Genomic DNA, 16,613 nt, shown 5'->3' on the forward strand with positions numbered 1-16,613 from the left:
ATATTGATCGAAATCTTGGCAGGTTATCACATTTTCCAGTTCAGGAAAATTATGCAGGTTGTAGTCCCAATATATCTGGAGGGTACCAGTTTTAGGAAACACTAATATGAAAAATCAGTAATATAGACAAAACAAACTGTCTGACTTTGCAGCAAGTCATCTTGACAAATTTTGCCTTGGTTCAGGCTGGCTTTCAGCTGCAGTGCAGATGGAATGGCAAATCAGAATATAAATAATAAACAAAATTGAAAGTATTGTTATATCACAAAGGTTTCAGGGTAGACAAAGTAAAAACCAAATGCTCAAATTGACATATTTCTACATAACATTACTAGGTTTTCACTTAATGCCAGGTGATTTAGCAAAATTAACTCCTGTTTTTCCTGGTTCGAGAGGTCATATGTGTTGGTTATCAACATCTGTATGATTATGAGAGTGGAAATCCATACATCTAGAACCAATTGCTATTTTCAAGAATTAGATACACGTAGAAGGATTGGAAATAACTTTTCCTTGCAGAATAACTGTGCTGCAGAAGATTTCATTTTCATTTAGCATTAGTTCCTCAGCTTTCATATAGTCTACTTGAGACTTTCTTTATGAATAAAGTAAATGCCATTCTTTAATCAGTAGTTGCTCCAGGCAAATGTGTGCTGCATTTCAATCAATAGCTTAGAAGTCATCTCCAGCCGTATCAGAATTTTCCCTTTATAATCTTCAAAGAAATATGGGAATAGCTAGGGTAGAAAGAATGAATGAGGCAAACGGACTTCCTAACAAGTCTGAAAAGAATGAAGGAGTTAATTTAAAAATCTTGATGAGATTTACCATTGAAGAAGTCAATTTAATTTATACAAAACAAGACACAAAGTTGCAGCAGCTACCAGCAAAAGACAGGAGCATTGTTTTTGTAAAACTCTCACAAACAGGAAATGAAAGAGATGGGAAAGCAAAAAAGACCCTGCGACCTGGCTTATCTCAAACTAGCACCTTCTAGATGTATTGAGATCACAGTTACCAGGTATTTCCAGCTAGCCTGAGAGTTGTATTCCAAGACATTTGGAAGATCCTGAATTGGGAGAGCTTCAGTTTAGCAATATAATATTGCAAAGGGTTTAACTTTTAACCTGGAACAAACGCAGGGGTTAAATTCAGCAGGTTCTGAGAAATGGCAAATACCACCTCTGGCTGGCCCCAGGGTGAGGAGGGAATGGAGATTTTGCCATATCCTCCCCCTGCCAGCCCACCAAGCCACTCCTACAGAACCGGTAGTAAAAAAAATTGAATTTCAGCACTGGACAAATGATCCTTTTTGAGGCTTCTACCAATCATCAGATCTGACTCTTATTGACAACTCTGACAAGGTGTGGTAAGTTAGTGTCTGCCACTTCCAAACTGCTTTGTAAGACAATACATTTTGTAGATTGCTTGCTTTTGTTTTCTCTTCTGAATAGTTGCAGTTGCCATATCACCCGGTATTTAAAAGCTAAATAAAGGCTACTAGCACCTGATCATTCTCTGCAATAGGCACTTTCCCTCTTGCTTATTGTATATTGAATTTCCATCTTTCCTAAGATTAAATAAGTGGTAGAGAAAAGCTTGTGCATGGCATGGGATAAATTTTATAAGACAGAAACTGAATATAGTGAGTTCTCATAAAAAGAGCAATAATCTCGATGACATTTTGTCTTGATTTTTATGGCCTATAAAATTCAAAGTTGGATTGGAGGCATCATTCATTCTGTTAATGGATCAAGATTATGGTATACTTATAAAATCTGACTGTACCTTTAGCTGAGTGAAAATACCTTCACTATGGAGTTAAACTGGAATTCAATTGATATTATTCATCTAAAAGAAAGATGGGAAACAAAGACCATACTGTATCTGTCCAACTCAGTTGATTTAAAAATACAGAAGAGGTATAAATTTATATACTGATATAAATGTCTTTCTCTTTTATGGTAATTCAATTTAGCCTTGCCACATATCTTATATTTGGGATGTGCAAACTGCAGCCGAGAAGGACTGCTGATATAAGCAAGAAAATTTAAATAATGTAAGAGAAACTTCATTCTTTGGAGAAGCCTACATCCTTGAAGACTCCTGACAGTATCTCTATAATTAGAACTTTGTTTTTAATACAGTTCTCCAGCATCTTCATAGTTTATCTTTCTCTTTATGGCAACAAAACTAAATAAATAGCAATCTATGACTATCATACAGTGCAAGAATTTCATTTTAATTGTATATACATTGCCATTTTATAAGGTAATTAAAAACAGAATCAAAGCTACTTTACCATTTCAATGCAGGAAAAATATACAATTTGTCATGCTCCACAGACCAGACATTACCATGAGCCTGCAAGCTTGATAGCTTTCTATAGAAATGTGAGTAGGGGAGAGCAGACCAGAAATGAACTCATTGCCAGAGCAAAATAAACATTTAAAAGCCAGTAAAATGTACCTAAAAATGGGAAATGAAGCTGGAAACACTTTCCAGTTGGTGATTTCCTTTCATATATTCCATTGGAAAAACATTGAATTGAGTGCTCATTCACTAAAAGTCTGAAAATTTCTCAAGCAAATGGCAGAAGGGTAGCAAAAATAACTTGGAAAAGGTTCAGTTTAGTACTTTTTCCAATACAATCCAATGCCTAACTCAGGGCTAATCTAAAAAACCCTAGCAGGTTGGCCCTCATACATCCTTGGACAGGGCACCATCAGGAAATCCCGGAACTGTAGTCTGAAAAGTTTTTAAAACATCCTGGAAGAAGGCAGGACAAATTATTTCCATATTATTGTCAGGAAAGTGATACGGATGTGTCCATGTCATGTTGCACATTCCACTTTGAACCAATCTCATCTCAAGAACATTTGTATTAATCTTTAAAAATGTTCATCTATATTCTGTATAGTAACAGCTGGAACAATCAGTATTCCAATAAATTTCTAATTCTTCTTTTATAGGGTGGAGGAGGAGGTCATTCATGCTATCATTCATTTATTCATCCTATCATTCATTCGTTCCTTCATTCATTCTTCTATCCTACTGCAATAAAATGACTAGATTGCATAATGTATACAAAAATATCCATATTTGGTTAAAGCTAATAATAATCACATCAACAGCAGCATTATTGAGTACTGTAGCTTAGCTTCATTTTTTGTTGGGTCAAAGTTGTCAAAAAGGACAAATTGTCGGTAAATACAAAAGAAATTGTTGTAGATTTTTTTTCCTTTTGCCATATTAAAACATACTGTTCAGTAGCAATCTACCACACACAAGACTTGGGAAAAGGATATAGACTGGAGGCTACATTTGTACCTCTCTAGCTAAAACCTGCCACTTCTCTAAGCATCTTTTCAAATGATAGATCTCTCCTCCACCCTGTTCACTTTGTACAAACTACACCCTGAGCCTTTGAAATACAACAGCTGACATTCTGCTTTAAAAGACGCCGTGATGGCAAAATCATTTGTTTTGACAATCTGCCCATGAAAGCCTTTCTGAGCTGTGATTAGCCCCAAAGCTTTCTTTTCAAACTGTCATTTATCGGAAGAGCCTGAAGAGCAAGTCTCGGGCACATCCAGCCTATGATGCACTATGCTCATAACCGAAGAATTTGCAAGAAATGTCAGAGCTGCTTGGCCATTAGATCTGATTTCTTCCCTGGCAAGGACTTGCTTTCATGAACTGCCAGAGTTCAGGAATTGCCAGGGAAAGCTGCCGATTCATATTGGCAGAGGAGTTGTATTACTTTCGAGTGCTTAGTCTGAGTATGGGGCACAGAATGGCTGTACCATACTTTCATGCTTTTTTTACCCAAGAGATATTGGGAGGATGAAGTAGGTGTCAAACATGACATATGTTTATTAAATTTATTTCTCCTTAATTATCTCATATACTTTATTTTATAAGTCCCTTTGAGGTTTTGTTATTGTAGTGTCTCATCCAGTTGGGGAGTTATTAATTGAAATTATATGGGATGATTAATCATATGGGGATGCATGTTGTGCTACTAAATAACATGTACACCTGGCTTATTCATCAGGCAAGTTGTTTAGCCAAATTGACTGCTGAGACCTTGTTCATGGAAAAAAAATTGCTTGCTTTAGAGGCTTAGATTGTTCACAAACCATAGCAGCATATACATGCAGGGTGTACTAAAAACCAGGGCCTACTGGCCAATCATAATACAGTTTGTTCATTTTGTGAGTTAACTTTTTTTCAGAGAGAATGTTACTGTACTTAGAAAAGTCATGCATCCAATGAATTAGGAAGAGTTTAGAAGAAAATGAAAACTAATTTGAACAATCAATATAATTTATATAACACGGGCTTGACTTTTGGTACAACCTGTATACCATAGACCAGGGGTAGTCAACCTTTTTATACCTCACGCCCACTTTTGTATCTCTGTTAGTAGTAAAATTTTCTAACCGTCCACCAGTTCCACAGTAATGGTGATTTATAAAGTAGAGAAGTCAATTACATCAAAAAAAAAAAAAAAGGAAAGTGCTTCAGTATCTGACAAAACCCCTACCGCCCACCATGAAAGCTGGAACACCCACAAGTGGGCGGTAGGGACCAGTTGACTACCACTGCCATAGACAAAGACATCATATGCACATTATTAAATATTCTGAATAGTAATGAAATATAACGGGGTAAATTGCATAAGAGAGCCAGTTTCAGGTAGTAGCTAAAACACCTGACTAGAAACTAAGAGACTGTGAGTTCTAGTCCTAGTTTGGGCATGAAGCCTCCTGGCTGACCTTGGGCCAGTCACCCTTTCTCAGCCCTAGGAAGAAGGCAAAGGCAAACCACTTCTGAAATCTCACCAAGAAAACTTCAGGGAATATTCAGGGTAGACTCAACACTGACTTGAAGGCTCTCTTACACAAATTGTATACTAAGCTGCAGCTATATAATACTTCTGGATAATGATCTGAATTTGAGACTGGTTGAATGTGCTTTAGATCTTCAGTGTCAGCAAAATAGCAAAATGTGATTCAGTGGAAGTATAAAATAACCTACTCTAACCTGGTGTTCCCAAATACAAGGAGCTGTAATTCTAGGTAGCACTGACAGAGAATGAGTGATTGAGAAAGCATTTTGAGAGCACCAGGTTAGGAAAGGCTGATGCCTAGATTGACTTGGAAAGAGTTGATTATCTAGAAATAACTTTTGTCAGCTACAGTTTGGTAAAAAAGCAATTAAGAGAAAATCAGCACTAAACAATGATATATTCTGTGCAGAGGTTGGTTGCTACTGGTTTGCACTGGTTCGGGTGTACCGGTAGTGGAAATGGCAACTCGGTCGCCAAACCGGTAGGGACAGCAGGCTCCCCATGCCCCCGAACCGGTCACCATGGCATGTCCCCCCCACCACATTTTTAATGTTCTGTGCATGTGTAGACCTACAGGTGAAACTCAAAAAATTAGAATATCTTGCAAAAGTTCATTTATTTCAGTAATGCAACTTAAAAGGTGAAACTAGACTCATGAGACTCATTAAATGCAAAGCAAGATAGTTCAAGCTGTGATTTGTCATAATTGTGATGAATATGGCTGACAGCTCATGAAAATCCCAAATCCACAATCTCAGAAAATTAGAATATTGTGAAAAGGTGCAATCTTCTAGGCTCAAAGTGTTCCACTCTAATCAGCTAATTAAGCCATAACACCTGCAAAGGGCTTCTGGGCCTTTAAATGGTCTCTCAGTCTGGTTCAGTAGGAATCACAATCATGGGAAAGACTGCTGACCAGACAGTTGTGCAGAAAACCATCATTGATACCCTCCATAAGAAGGGAAAGCCTCAAAAGGGAATTGCAAAAGAAGCTGGATGTTCCCAAAGTGCTGTATCAAAGCACATTAATAGAAAGTTATATGGAAGGGAAAAGTGTGGAATAAAAAGATGCACGTTGCAGGGATTACCGCAGCCTGGAGAGAATTGTCAGAAAAAGGCCATTTAAAAGCGTTGGGGACTTTCACAAGGAGTGGACTGAGGCTGGAGTCAATGCATCAAGAGCCACCACACACAGACAGATCCTTCAAATGTCGTATTCCTCTTGTCAAGCCACTCCTGAACAAAAAAACGTCAGAAACATCTTACCTGGGCTAAAGAAAAACAGACCTGGTCTGTTGCTCAGTGGTCCAAAGTCCTCTTTTCTGATGAGAGCAACTTTTGCATCTCATTTGGAAACTAAGGACCCAGAGTATGGTGGAAGAATGGAGAGGCACACACTGCAAGATGCTTGAAGTCCAGTGTGAAGTTTCCACAGTCTGTGTTAATTTGCGGAGCCATGTTATCTACAGGTGTTGGTCCACTGTGCTTCATTAAGTCCAGGGTCAACACAGCTATCTACCAGGAGATTTTGGAGCACTTCATGCTTCCTTCTGTAGACGAGCTTTATGGAGATGGTGACTTCATTTTCCAGCTGCCCACACTGCTAAAAGCACTAAAACCTGGTTCAGTGACTGTGGGATTACTGTGCTTGATTGGCCAGCAAACTCGCCTGACCTGAACCCCATATAGAAACTATGGGGCATTGCCAAGAGAAAGATGAGAGACATGAGACCGGACAATGCAGAAGAAGATTTGAAGGCCGCTATTGAAGCATCCTGGTCTTCCATAACACCTCAGCAGTGCCACAGGCTGATAGCTTCCATGCCACACCGCATTGAGGCAGTAATTGCTGCAAAAGGGGCCCAAACCAAGTACTGAGTATATATGCATGCTTATACTTTTCAGAGGTCCGATATTGTTCTATGTACAATCCTTGTTTTATTGATTGCATGCAATATTCTAATTTTCTGAGATGGTGGATTTGGGGTTTTCATGAGCTGTACACCATAATCATTACAATTATGACAAATCACAGCTTGAACTTTCTTGCTTTGCATGTAATTAGTCTTATCTCATATATTAGTTTCACCTTTTAAGTTGCATTACTGAAATAAATGAACTTTTGCACAATATTCTAATTTTTTGAGTTTCAACTGTATTTACATGCAACTGCGCATGCTCTTGGAGCAAAATTGCGTGCACACTGAACTGACAGCAATGCTGGCAGAAATCCATCCCTGATTCTGTGCTATGACTTTGCTAGAATATTTGGGCACCAATTGAATTGTTCCGGAGAGAGCAGATGCTACTGCTGAGGTGTGCTTCAGAAGGCCTGATAGATGGCGTTATTTAATTGAAGGAGCTAAATACTGTGACATGAAAGACAAAAAGAATAAAAGCAATTGTAGCAATAGCTACATAGAAGAAAACAATCCAAACTTCCATCTCTCTCATTCTGAAATTTGGTAGCCAGCCCATAAGGCTACTATAGTCAATAGTCCTGAAAGTGTCTTGAAAAACCCATAGGACCTTTCCTTGATTTCATTACAGATCCCATCCCCAAGAATGATCAATCCAATATTCATTTCATACCGGACCATCATCCCACTTGATAAGTGTCTACATAATGAGCTCTTTTCAGGGCTCCCAATGATTGTAGCTCCACCAGTTCTCCCCAACCTCACTCAGAAAAGGAAGGTTGGGGACAACTAAAAATTATTCAAGATAGTTGAGTTGAACATGGCTTCTTGAGGACTTATTACTTTTACATTCAAGCCATTATTTTAATTTCCTCACCTCCAGATGTATGGTCTACCGTCCACACCTTGCCTCCTGTAACCTCCTTGGTAGCATTTAACAAATGGAACAGTAATTTAATCCACATATAGTTAAGCTCACATTCCAGAGAAACATGTCTACTTCTTCAAGTCCAGTCTCAAATGTATCCCAAACAAACTTGCAAAATGAGGTCTCTGTCAATTGTGATGCACTTGCCTGGCCAGCATCCAACTCCAGGTAGATGTGAATCACTTTTACCCATCAGATGCTGTGCAAATTTGTTACAAGTTAATGTAGCACTATAGCATCCCTGAAGCCATAAAAATGCTAAAATGGCTGTCAGAGTGGTTTCAGTTGAACACTTCTGATTTATGACAATGTCTAATGCTCTGTTTATTTACTGAATGTAATTGAGCAATTACTACTGAATTGTGGCAACAAACAAACAAAGCAGGAAGTTCTAGTCCAGAGTTCTGAGCACCAATCATTTACCTAAAATATCTATAGAAGGTTTTGCTCCAGTGCTCTTGACATTTCCTCCTGCATGTGACAGATCCAGACGTGCCTCAGAATAATGTATGAAATGGCCACAGAATTCAGGAGTAGAGTTTTTTTTGCTTGACAACATCGCCTGTAACTCAATCCAGGCAGGTTATATCTTCAATTTCACTCAGAACTTGCTTGATGAATTATTTTTTAACTGATCACAGTCAAGACTAGACCAATTTTAATATGGGTTAATTTACCGATGAACATTCATTGTTATGGTATTACTGTTTGAGAGCTTTGACAGGGTACTGAACCATAAGAGCAGCTATTCTGCTGTGGTATATATAGTAATAAAATATCCTGCCATAATAATGATAAGCTGTCCTGGCTCTCACACTGTAACTATCCCAAGCTTTGTGCTTAGTTAACCAAATATGTTTGCATAAATGGGTGGGTGAATATTTTGACAGCACTGATTAACTGATGACAGTCAATGACTTCTCATCCCTCTTCAGTTAGAGGTGCCTTATGTTACCTGGGCATGGGAATTTATAGCACCACAGTCAAGACTAATCTGACCACACAATTACAACTAAAATGGAGAGGCGGAAATTTTGAACTATGTTATGCTATGAGTATCTAACATTGGTCATAGAGTTCTGATGGTTTATGAAACAAAGATATGGTTTTTGAAAGCATAAGAAGCAACTACGTAAATATTGCCTTTTGTTTGTGGTGTAACAAGGCTAGTATGTGGAGCTAAAATTGGTATTATTGTAATGCGCTCTACATGGGGCTGCCCTTGAAGAGTGTTCGAAGACTCCAATTAGTCCAGAATGCAGCCTCGCGAGCGATTTTGGGTGCACCAAGGTACACCCACGTTACACCTATCCTCTGCGAGCTGCACTGGCTACCTATTAGTCTCCGAATCCGCTTCAAGCCCTACATGGCATTGGACCTGGGTACCTGAGAGACCGCCTCCTGCCGATTACCTCTCTCAGACCAATTAGATCGCACAGGTTAGGTCTCCTCCGGATTCCATCTGCCAGCCAATGTCGGCTGGCGACTCCCCGGGGGAGAGCCTTCTCTGTTGTAGCTCCGGCCCTCTGGAACGAGCTCCCTGTTGAGATTCGGACCCTTACTACCCTCCCGGCCTTCCGCAAAGCCACCAAGTCCTGGCTGTTCCAGCAGGCTGGGGTGGGGGGGCTGAGAAGCATTTACCTCCACGGAAATTGTGAATGTTGGTTTTGTTTTTAATATGTTGTCTTTGTCTCATTTTCCCCCTTTCCCTTGTCTCCGGGAGTGGGCGGCATACAAGACAAATAAATAAATAAATAAATAAATAAATAAATAAATAAATAAATAAATAAATAAATAAATAAATAAATAAATAAATAAATAAATAAATAAATAAATAAATGAATATTGCTGGTGATGCTGTAAATAACCAATAAAAATAGGATCTAAATATTTCAGGGCGATCAGAAAACATACTGAAGAAAAGTAATGAAAGAGTAAATTGGGGGAAATTAATCATAATGGACTTTTATTGGGCATAGTTGAGATAGACAGTAACAGGAGAAGTACAGGAGAACATCTAAATAAACGTATATTTAAAGATAAAGGATGATGTTCATCCACCAAAGTGTGCTTGTTTCTGTCTTGTCTGCCTTTGATTTCATTCAAAAAGACAGTAGATAAAATAGGGATCACCGACTCTTACAGCTGTGGAGCTGGTCCTAAAGTAGCAAATTACTAGAACGCACACTAATGAGTTGGTTTTACAATGAGTTGGTTTTACAATGAAAGTGGATGATGCAGCCTCTCACTATTTTTTTTAAATGCCTTATGAAGTCTACTATAAAATATAATGGTATTTTATAGCAGGTTTGAAATAAAAGATTCTGAAAGTTAGCACTAAACCTTCCTTTCAATTTTTCCTCAAAAAATACAGGAAGAGCTATATTTACCTCCTTGACAAAATGTCTACATTATTTACATTTTCAAATAACTAGACACTAAGAGGGGTGTGGTGCTCAGTGGCTAAGACACTGAGCTTGTCAATCAGAAAGGTTGGCAGTTCAGTGGTTCGAATCCCTAGTGCCAAGTAACAGAGTAAGCTCCCGCTACTTGTCCCAGCTTCTGGCAATCTAGCAGTTTGAAAGCATGCAAAAATGCAAGTAGAAAAATAGGAACCACCTTTGGTGGGAAGATAACAGCATTCTGTGCACCTTCGGCATTAAGTCATGCTGGCCACATGACCACAGAGACGTCTTCAGACAGCACTGGCTCTTTGGCTTTGTAATAAGCACCGTCCACTAGAGTCGGGAATGACTAGCACATATGTGCAAGGAGAACCTTTACCTTTACACACTAAGTAAGAAATGATAGAAAGCAGGGGAAATACAATCCACAGTTTGTATGCAGCATATTTGCCCATCTCACTATTGAAGCGACTCTGGGCAGCATATAAATGTCTACTGACCAAAGGACAATGATTAACAGCTTACCCAGGAATGTAATCATTGGTTCCTGCTAGGAGCTCCTTACATTTCAGGTAGGTTATACTCGCTTCTCTGTTGTTGCTGTTTTTAATTACATGTTGTAGCTTTTCTAGTCCAATTCTGAAAGAATTGTGAAAGATCAATACCATTAAGAGAATGACTATCAAAGTTTGACCACTGTGGTTTTGCTCAACAAAGTCTAGGAGAGAAAAGCCAACATGTTCATTGTGAGGTGAATTTTACAAGGAAAAAAAACTTTATTAGTTGCATGAAGGGAATAACTGTCAGTACAAACATATCTTGGAGGCAAAATAGGTTGAAGGGAGCCTAAAGCAATATCCAGAAATCAAGGAACTCTGACGCTGAAGAATACTGTTGTGCCACACTTGAGTCCAACTGACAATTTATGTTAAAGAAGCCTGCAAAGCAAGATTTGTCACAGTTCCAAAGTAGTAAATACAGGAAAAAAGTATAAATTCTTATTCAGTTTGATGAAAGATTTTTGTTTTGTTTTGAAATGTCTTTCCATGAGAACAAGTGACCAAGGGGTGGATGTGAATGTTCTCTCTTTCATAGGACAAATGGCTCTCCAATCAGTGACCTTTCTCTTAGTACAGATTGGTGGAGGGAGTAATCCAGAAGCAGAAGGGAAGTGTGGCTTCCTTCACTGCTATTAAATCTCAAGAAGAGAAATCAGAAGGAGCCTCTTTGCATTCTGTGGTTGGGAAGAACAGGTGGATGGAGTAGAGAAGCTTCCTCTGACATCTCATAGAGGTGGGTTGCTATGGGTTCGCACCGGTTCAGGCAAACGGGTAGTGGAAATAGATTGGGTTGCCGAACCGGTAGGGACGGCATGCTGGCCACTTCCCCGAACTGTTTTCCTGGTCGCCCATTCCATTGCCAGCATGTTTTTTAGTCATTTTTTAATGCTATGCACATAACAATTTACAGGCAACTATGCATGCACAAGCAATGTGCGGTGTGCATGGGCATGAGAAAATCGTGCACAAAGTACCACCAGCAGCAATCCACCCCTGATCTCCAATAATAAATTTGTAATATGGTATATTGCAAATACCATCAAGGGATATTCTCAAGCACCTTGAGAATACTTCAGAAAAAACAGATACTGTTACCATAGGGGGAAATGTTTAGAAATGGGAAGGACAGCATTATTGTAAAACTGACTGCAGTACATATAGGAAAGGTAGTTTAATCCTTCTGCTTCTGGAGAACTCCCTCCACCTATCTGTACTAAGAGAAAATGTTAGGGGAAGAGCCCAGGGAAGGAGGAGAGGTTTAAAATGCCTCCCTGTAAACCAGGAGTGTTAAACTCAAGGTCCAGGGGCCGGATAAGGCCCATGAGTGCTTAGATCTGGCCCATGGGGCTGCCCTGGAAACAACAAAGGACCATGTCTATGCCAGTGAAAACAGAAGTCATGATGTTTTCACTGGCAGAGGGTTGCAGAAGGCCATCGCAGCTGAAAACAGAGCTCAAGAGCCTGTTTTAGCTGGCAGAGTGCTCGGGCCTCCACAGGCCTCCTCGACACAAGTGATTTTGAGTTGGCCCATGCCCACCCTGGTGACACCTACCCTACTCCTTCAAGATAAAACACAACCCTGATGCGGCCCTCAATGCATTCGAGTTTGACACCCCTACTGTTAACCATAAGGCACACTGAAATCCACATATTATTTGACCTTGACAGACTAGGGTTTATATTGATTATTTAACTAAAAAAAAATGACAGTTTGTTAATGATCACCAATTCCACAACCTAAGATCTTACCTTGGTTTTTTTTTTAAGCCGAGTGCTTTTAAGTTCCAAAATGGGCTCTGGGGATTTGGAAAATGTTTGGCCATTAGTTTCTCTAAGTTGCCATTAAAAAAAGCTATCCAATTTATGTTCCTTCATTCTCTTTTTTAAAAATTTTTTTTATTGAATGTTTTAATCTTTAAAAACAGTAAAGAAGACACAACAATTGTACATTTTATTCCATACTTTATAGAAGTCCGATTCTTTTTTTTCTTTTAGTTCTATTGTCATTTTATCCATTTCTGCGCATTCGAGTACTTTTCTGATTGTAGTTTCATCTGAGAGTGTATTGATTTTTTTCCAGTTTTGTGCAAAGGCAATCCTGGCTGCAGTGAGTATGTGTATGATTATGTATTGAGATTGTTTGACCATTTTTTGATCTAGTAGTCCTAATAAGAATGCATCTGGTTTGAGTTCTATTTTTCACTCAGTAATTTCTTCAAACCATTTCCAGATTTTGCACCAGTACTTCCTTGTGATGGGGCATATCCACCACATGTGATTGAATGTTCCAAATACTACATCTCCAACATTTAGGGGATAAAAATGGGTACATTTTGGCCAAATTTCACCCTAAAAAGTTGGCTTTTCCAGCAAGCCAGCCTGGCCTGAACAAAACAAATTATTGATTATTGTTAATTTTAATCGAATTTTTTAATGTTATTGTTAATCTTAATTGGGTTTGTTTTGGAGATTCTATTTAATTTTTTAAAACTTTTGTAATATGTGTTTTTTTAATGTTGTACACTGCCCTGAGTCCTTGGGAGAAGGGCGGCATATAAATCCAATAAACCAAACCAAACCAATCTCGCTGGAGGCAAATGCCATCTATAAAACATTTTATCGAGATTTTCTTTGTAAGCTACTGCCGTCGTAAATTTATTGTTTCTTTCCCATAGTTTATCCCATTTTTCTAACTTTATATTATGGCCAAAATTTCTTTCCCAGCTAATCATTGTCGTCTTTACTGTCTCTTCCTCCATTTTATATTTTAAAAGAAAATTATATAATCTAGTGATCATTTTTCCTCTTGTTCCTAGTAATATTTTATCTAATTCCAATTGTTTCTCGTATATTCCGTATTGTTCCTGATCTTTTTTATATCTTGTTTTAATTTGTAGGTAGGGCCACCATTCCAGATTTATTCCCTGTGCTTTCAGATCTTGTACTGATTTTAGTTGTCCTTTTTCATCTAAGAGCTCTGCATATCTTACCATTTTACTGAGGTCTATAGTATTTGGATATGTCATTGCCTCCATGGTTGATAACCAGATTGGGATTTTCAGGTAGTGTTTTTTTATTTTTCCCCAGACCTTAAGCAGGGTATCCCTTACTATATGTCTCTGAAAGTAGGAATGAGATTTATTCTTTCCCTCCCAGAGGAAGACGTGCCAGCTTAGTTGGAGATTGTGTCCTTCTAGCATAAGGATTCTTTTATTTTTTTAGTTGAATCCAGTCCTTTAGCCATGTTAGGGCTGCTGCCTGATAATAAAGCTCCCAATCTGGGAGGCCAAACCCCCCTTTGTTTCTACTATCTTGTAGACGCTTGTATTTAATACGTGGTTTTTCCCTGGCCAGATAAATTTGGATACCATTTTATTTAGTTGTTCAAATTTTTTCCCCTCTAATTTAATCAGTGTTGTTTGAGAAAGATAGAGTGATTTGAGTAGCATATTCATTTTTATTGTTGAGATTCTGCCAATTAGTGATATCTGTAGTTTTGTCCAATTAGCCAAGTCTTTTTGTATCTGTCCTACCAGTTTGTTGTAATTATCTTCTTTTATTGTAATACATTTTGCCGATAGCCATATTCCCAAATATTTAATTTTCTTGGCCCTTGAAATTCCCAGTTTCTCCTTCAGTTCTCCATTTTGCCTTTTGTTAAATTCTTAGTTAATATTTTAGTTTTCTCTTTATTTATTTTAAGCCCTGCCACTTTACCAAATTGATTTATATCTTGTAATAGTTTTAGTCCAGTTTCTAGGGGTTCCTCTATGATAAATGCTAGATTGACTGCAAAGGCCTGCACTTTATATTCCTGTGTTCTAATTTTCAGTCCCTTTATGTTCTTATTCTGCCTAATTTGTAACATCAGTGTCTCTATTGAACGGATAAATAACAGGGGGGATAGAGGGCATCCCTGTCTTACCCCTTTGGTTATACTGAAATCTTCTGTTGTTTCCCATTTAGTATTATTTTTGCCCTCTGACTCGAATATATTGCTCTGATCATCCTGATAACTTTCTCTCCAAAGTTCATTACTGCTAATTGATTTATAAGAAAATCCCAATTCAGGTTATCAAATACTTTTTGTGCATTAATAAATATCAATGTTGCTTGTTTCCCTAAATGTATCTCATAGTATTCTAATATGTCCATTATTGTTCGTATATTGTTTTTTATGTGTCTGTTGGGTAAAAATCCCTTTTGGTCTGGGTGTATGATTCTCTTTAATATATTTTTAATTCTTTCAGCCACTATTGTTATAAATATTTTAGCAGCGAGATTGGCCTATAATTTTGGATATTTTGTTTTTCAGCGTTGTCTTTGGGAATTAGTGCTATTAGTGCCTTCATCCAGGATTTTGGTGTCTTAGCTCATTCTAATACTTCATTATACATTTCTAATAATATGTTCTCTAATGATTTTTGCAATTCTTTATAAAATTCTGCTGGAATTCCGTCTGGGCCCGGGTTTTGTTATTTTTGTTTTGTTTTTGGATTACCCTTTTTAATTCTAGCCTCGATATTTTCTCATTTAATGTTTCTTTTGTTGTTTCCAGTAGGGTTGGAAGAATCCTCCTCTGAAGATATCTTTTAATATCCTCCTCTTCTATTTCGTCTCAGCAATACAATGCTTGGAAGTATCTTACTCGTATACTTTTTTTTCTTCCTTTTAGTGGCGTATCACCCCTTCTTCATCCTCTAGTTGCTGTGTTAATTTCTTTTCTTTCTCTCTTTTTAGTTTATAGGCTAGCCATCTCCCTGGTTTATTGGCATTTTTGAAATAATTTTGCCTACTTGATCTAATTTTCTGGGCCATTTCTTCTTGTATAATTATGTTTAATCTATGTTTAATTATTTCTTTTTCTTCTTTTGCTTCTTTGTTTTGAGGTTCTTTCTGGAGTTTATATTCTCATTTCCCCAGTTTCTCCTGGAGCTCTGTATATCGTTTCTTCTTATTGTATATGCTATCATAATGCCTCACACATAGGCTTTAGTTGTGTCCCATATGTTTTGAATGGTTGTCTGTTCATTCCAGTTTTCCTTTAGGAAAAATGCTAATTCTTTTTCACATACTGTACATAGTTCTTTTCTTTTACAACCCTCTGATTCATAGTCCATCTCTTTTTCCTTTTTGCTTCTCCTTTCCATTTGATTGTTAATGGGTTATGGTCCGCCCACATGTTCGGTGTTATTTCTACCTCTTCTACACCCTTCTCCATTCCTGGATCCATCCACACCATGTTGATCCTGGACCATGAAATATGTGGGTCTGAAAAGAACGTGTATTGACTCTTCTGTGGATTGATTTCTCTCCAAAACATCTTTTAGATTTAATTCTTGGGCCATTTCAAAGAATGCATTTGGTAGAGTTCTCCTTTCGTAATTTTTTTAATTTTTTAAATTATCCATTTTATAGTCTTTCTTTGGATCTACCACCGCAATGAAGTCCCCTAATAAGACATATGTTAGCCAGTTCCAGTTCTATAGTTTACTGTAGTATTCTTTCTGGTTCATGTTTGGTGCAGATATGACTGCAATTAGTACTCTTCTTTGTTTTATTGATACTTTGATTAATAATGTTCTTACCTGTTTAGGTTTTAGCCAGTCCTTTATATATACTGCAATTTTTCTTTGTATCAGCCAGGGCCAGAAGTAATTTACCTAACTTTGGAGATTCCAAAATACTACCATTTCATTTTTTAATATGAACTTCCTGTAAACATGTGATGTCCATGTTTTGTTTTTGGAGCTTAGAAATTGTTTGTCTTCTTTTTATAGGTGAATTTAGTCCATTTATATTGACCGATATTAATTTCACTTCTTCCTCCATCCTGTTACTTGTTTATCGCCTTCGTTCCTCTACTCGGTTTTGTTTCCCTTTGGTTTCTTGTTCTCACTCCTTCTCTTTCCTGGACTTCTGTATCAGTCTTCTTTCTCACATCTT

General features: G+C 37.8%; 1 long non-coding RNA gene across 2 annotated transcripts in view; it reads right to left on the reverse strand.

The window, feature by feature from the left end:
* LOC148045362 (uncharacterized) overlaps positions 1-16,613 on the reverse strand; it is a 211,304-nt gene that overhangs the window by 103,668 nt on the left and 91,023 nt on the right. The window lies entirely within an intron of this gene.

The sequence above is a fragment of the Thamnophis sirtalis genome, unplaced genomic scaffold, assembly GCF_051295495.1.
Source record: "Thamnophis sirtalis isolate CommonGarterSnake01/CBP01778 unplaced genomic scaffold, rThaSir2_p1.2 scaffold_5, whole genome shotgun sequence".
NCBI lineage: Eukaryota > Metazoa > Chordata > Lepidosauria > Squamata > Natricidae > Thamnophis > Thamnophis sirtalis.